Source organism: Otolemur garnettii, unplaced genomic scaffold (assembly GCF_000181295.1).
Source record: "Otolemur garnettii isolate 467f Iridium unplaced genomic scaffold, OtoGar3 scaffold00001, whole genome shotgun sequence".
NCBI lineage: Eukaryota > Metazoa > Chordata > Mammalia > Primates > Galagidae > Otolemur > Otolemur garnettii.
The window spans coordinates 45,375,219-45,381,040 of NW_003852396.1; positions in this window are offsets into that span (position 1 = coordinate 45,375,219).

The window sequence follows — 5,822 nt, forward strand, 5'->3', positions numbered from 1 at the left end:
AATAAGTTCCTAAAATCACATAGTTCATTATTATAAAAGGAAAAAATGACTTTAATGTATACTTCCTCATGCAGAGAATTTATTAATAAACAAGCAACATGTTATGATGTGCAAAGAGTTAAGAATTAATACACACATGTGAAGTTCTTTAAGAACCACAAAAGTTTAGGCTGAAGAAGACACTTCCAAAATAGAAGTGGTCACTTTTGTCCTGAGTGCAGCACAAAATCAATAGAATTTGTTGAGAAAAAAATGCCAGAGCACATCATTATCTGTTCTGGAAAATCTCAATCTGTTTAGTAAAATGAATCTTCAGAACACCCAGTTACTTAAGGATTGTTCCAGTCCTCTATTTTTCTCATTCATTCAGCAAATAGGGACCAAGGGTTCCGGATTGCACTGAACAGTAAAAACATGAAAATTCAAATTAAAAATAATAATAAGTAAGCCTGGACCAGGAACTACCACATCTAACCATGGTGGTGACATGTTCCACACTTTAATATTTAATCATCAGTTTACACATTCTTAATTTACCAAATAAAAAATCCATTGCTATAAACACTTCAATATAAAATGCACAAGAAACACGAATAATGTACAAATTAAGCAATATAAATGTCCAATAACATAAAAATGTGTATAATCTCCTGAATAATCACAGAAATGTAAAAGAAATAGTTTCACCTAAAATACTGAAAAAATTTTATAAACCACCAAAACTGGTATTGGTGAAGATGTGAGGAAAAAAGCATATTCAGGTACAACTGATGGAATTACAAACTGGGTAAAATTTTTCTGAATAGCAATGTGATGGTAAGTCTTAAAAATTTTAATGTCTACATATTTGAGTTTGCAATGTCACTTTCAAAAGTTATCCTAAGTAGTTAATCACAAAAATGATAAAAGATATATAATGTATTTTTATATAATAATAGTATTTTAATAATAGCTAAAAATTGGAGATAACCTAATTTGGTAAGTAATTTATGATACATATATATAACCTATTCTGTAACTATTAAAAATTATAATATAAATCTATTTACTGACATAAAAAAGAAGACCACAACATATTATTGAATTTAAAAAGTACATGGCTAGCTACGTATAGTGCTGCATGCCTATATCCCCAGATACTTGGAAGGCTGAGGCAGGAAGATTGCTTGAGCCCAGAAGTTTGAGGTTGCTGTGAGCTAAGCTGACACCATGGCACTCTAGCCTAGGCAACTGAGTGAGATTCTAGCTCAAAAAAATAAAAAGTACATGTATATTAAAAGCCAATCAATTTATAGAAAATCAAATATATACATGTACATGTAAGTGTACATATGTGAAAATCATATATATGCAAGTTTCACAAAGAATAATTTAACAAAAATGTTAAATGATTTATAAGTTCTTTACTTTTTCATTCTTATGATTTGATGTTACTTAAATTTTTTTGACATTTAACATGTCTAATGTGTCCCAAAATAAGAAAGCTACTTCTGAAATTCAGGGTATCACTTATACATTCAAAAGAAATCAGCCAGATCTAGAGTAATTGCTATTAGTCTGAGAGCAAAAGCCAAATATTAATATTAGTTTTTTGAAAACTCTCAAAATTACAGGGCAACTTCAAACAAGTATCTTGACATCAAATAAAGAAACCATAAACATTTTTACAAAAGCATGTCTCACTCTACCAAAAATAGGTACTAGATCAAAGGTAAATAGCAAATAAAAACACTGCAACCTCCCTGTATAATTAGATTTTAAAAGCTTTCAAGCTAAATTTCTAAATCTGCTTAAAGCTCTGTCTCTAAACCACACCCATTTCTTCTTTTTAATCACACCCCCCTTTTCTTTTTATTATTTGATTTAGCAAGAAGGTTCAAGTATGAAATGAATGGCTGGATTAAATGACCTTCCAAATCCTAAGAGTCAATGATTCTAAGGTAATATTTAAGCACTAAAGTGCTACCAAAAATACCTGTAACAAACATCATCCACCTTTACATTAAATTATGGCATTCCATGTTTAAAACTGAAGTCGGAATTAAATAACTTTTTAAAATTTACTGATTCTATAATTTTAATAATGTTATACATAAAGAGCCACAGAGTTAAAACAACTAACTTTGGGAAAGTATCAATGCTTAGTCTTTTATATATCAAAATAAAAATTAGAGAGGCATTAAAAATATTCTGCATGCAATTCAAATTGGATTTCCTAGAGATACAATTTTTGCATTAAAACTATTGCTATTCTCCTCAAAACTGCATTAATTTAACAAAAAATATTGTAAACCTCTTTACTATCATTATTACCTTTTTCTTTACAGCTTTATTAGGCTAACTCTGTTTCTTGAACTCTATAATGCTTAGCTTTCCTTTTCTCTTTAATAATTATATTAATTATGCAGGATTTAAATTAACTATAAAAAATAAAATGTGAAATTTGACTTTCAATGGAACTGATACCGAGCCAATGCCCAATTTTTTTAAAAATGCAATGCTAATAATTAAGAATATCACAATAATGAACAGAAAATGAAGGTTTAGTTGTTACTATCTTCATATCTTCTAATGCAAAAGGAAGAGTATTTGTGAAGTATCAGTGAAGACAACTTAAGATGCTATCTAGCCCACCACTCTGCTTTTCTGGAAGAACTTGCTTCCTTAAAGAAATAGGAATCTCATCTATTCTTACATCTTTCAACCTACATCTTCCAATATTATTCCAGTATTCTAACCAAATTTCAACCTACATCTTCAACATTATTTTGGTATTAATGGCCATAATCTGAAAGGGGATGTGACAAAGCATTCAAAGGAGAATGGCTAAGAAACTTTATAGGAACCATGCTACATTAGAATGGCTACATGTTCTAAATATGGTAGTTGAAGTGAATTGAGAGATTATCTAGTCCAGTGGTTTTCAAACTGTTATCTCAGGACTCTTAGGTTCCTAAAAATTATTTATAGTTCCACAGAGCTATTGTTACATTATCAACATTTATTATGTTAGAAACTAAAATTTAAAACAATTTTAAAGTTATTATTTCATTCAAAATAATGATAAACTTACTGCATGATGACATAACATATTTTGTAAAATATAACCTTATATCCCAAAAAAAAATTTAGACAGAAAATTGGCAAAGAGATTTTTGCAAATCTAATAAGCACCTGGTTTAGAAGACAGCTAGATTCTCATACGTGCCATTGCATTCAATCTTTTGTGTGTTATGTTTCTTTGGTAAAAGTGTGTGAAAAGTATCCATTTTCACTGAGATATATAGTTGGAAAGAGTCAAAGTGTTTTAGTAGGTTTTTTGGATAACCTAGTAGGTATTCTTCTTTGATACTATATCAAAATTTGACAAGTAATCATTTCTCAAATATTAATTGCAATAAGGAATTAAAACCTCAGTATCAATAAGCATTTTGTATTGTTACTCTAAAATCCACTGACCTTGAAATGGATCTTAGCCAATACTTGACTTTGTAACATTATATATGAGTTCACTTGAGAAACACTGATTCACTGAATTATGCAGATCTTTAAAATATTTAAAATAATAGTATTTAAAACTACATTTCTTAATATCCCCATCAGAAAAGTTTTTAGGTATCAGGAAGCCCTCAAGCTCATGGTGGTGGATATAAGCTTTCAAAACTACTTATTTTCTCTTAAAAGTTCAAATTTTGTTGATAAAAAAAAAAATGTACCAGTTACTTTTCTAAAAATGGGTAGGCTTATTTTGTTCATTTTTGAGAATATGTCTACCAAGTACCTAGGTCTAAATAACCATTGTGTTTTTATTGGTCATTCTTTCAAGTAAAAAGTGGTTTTCTATGAAAAAAAAAATATTGCAACTAAATCACAAAGTGATTTTCCTCCAGATAACCATCATACTTAGGTATGTAGCATAAGTACGTTATGCATATTTCCTATTTCATCACACAGACTAAAAAGAGTATTCAAGGGTCAAGAGTTAATAAAATGAATAATTTTTACTGTTTCATCCATAATATTCTTAAGAGAAACTGGCTTCCTCATTGTACTGTTAAGTGGTAATGATAAAAAATTAATGACTAATATAATCTAGTGCCACTGCCTTGATCTGCAATAGGGCACCAGTAGTTTTACCCTAAAATACTTTGCATTCTATGTGCAAACATCAATTCATTGAAAAAGCTAAATAAATCCTAGCACTTTGGGAGGCCAAGGTGGGAGGATTGATTGATACCAGCCTGAGCAACACAGTAAGTGAAATACTATCTCTCAAAAAAAGAGGGAGAGAATAAGAAAAAAAAAATTAGCCTGGTGTGCTAAGTGTGCACATGTTAGTCCCAGGTACTATGGAGGCTGAAACACGAGGATCACTTCATCCCAGGAGGTTAAGATTGCAGAGAGCTAAGCTGATGCCACTGTACTCTAGCCTGGGCAAAAGAGTGAGACCTTGTCCAGGAGAGGAAAGGGGAGAGAAGGGGAAAGGAGAGTAGAGGAGAAGAGAGTGAAAAAGAGAGGAGAGGAGAGGACAGAAAGGAAAAAGGAAAAAGGAAAGGGAAGGGAAGCAGAAAAGAAAAAGGAAAGGGAAAGAAGGAAAACTAAGGAAATGGGAAAGGTAAAAGGGGGAAAGAGAAAGGAAAAAAGAAAAATGCAAATAGCACCTTCACATTATGATGAAAATCGTTTTGACCCCACAGCCTCTTAAATGATCTCGGGGGTCCCCAGTGTCCACAGACCATATTCTGAAAACTGCTGATCTACTCTGATGCACCATTTTACAGCTAAGGAAATTACCAAGTATAACATTCTCAAGCACACCAAGAAGAGGTAACAATACAAAGCGCAGCATGTAAAATATAGTAAATGCTGACTAAAAGTTAGTTCCTCTCTCCTCTTTCCATAAGAAGGAACAATACTAGTGGGTGGGAATTACAAAATGATAGATTTTAATTCAGTCCAAGATAAATCTTTAAAAGCAATGAAATAAGTTGCCTCACAAAATAGAAACTGTCAAACTTGAGACCAGATAACTCTGCCAGGAATGTTGCAGAAAGAATTCTTACAGAGTTAGTTGTTAAGTTGAAAGTTGTACCAAAACTTAAGTGATTATGTAATCACCAAGAAAGATTTTCTAAATTCAAATTTCTGGACCCCACTCTAAACTAAACCAGAATCTTCTTGAGTGGGCCAGAAGTTTCCATTTCTCAAAAGCTATGCAGTTGACTATTACATCTGGCCTGGCTATAGACTGGTATTCAGGAACTACTATACACACAATTCTCTTCTAAAGTCACTACTACTCTTAAGATTCTGCAATCTTATACTATCCATACTCACTAGGAAGAATACCCTTATACTTTAATGTAACATTTCCTAAGTCTGCTTTAATAAATTATAGATGGTCAGGATCAAGGTATTTCTGGGTCAAGAAAGGCTATATTAATGTTGCATTTCCTAGGCCCACCAGTTCACCTCTGCCAACATGTGTCACTGAATTGTAAATTAGAGATAGAAATGCATAAGTTTTACACATTTTCACAACTGCCAACACTTTGTTTTCCTAAAATAATAACTAAGAATCATCAGTGAAAAAAAAGATGACCAGTATAAAAATAGTATTTACATGAAAAAATAAATAAGATTATTTAGAAGACAGCGTCTCCTTACTTTATAAAGGCATTTTACAAAGGCAGCTTATTGCTGTGAACCAAGATCAAAATATAGACCACAAACATCCAAAAGCTATTTACAGAACAACCATGTGACTTACTCCCCCAAACCCTTGTATTTTGAGGTCTTGACTACAGGAAAATATCCTGTAT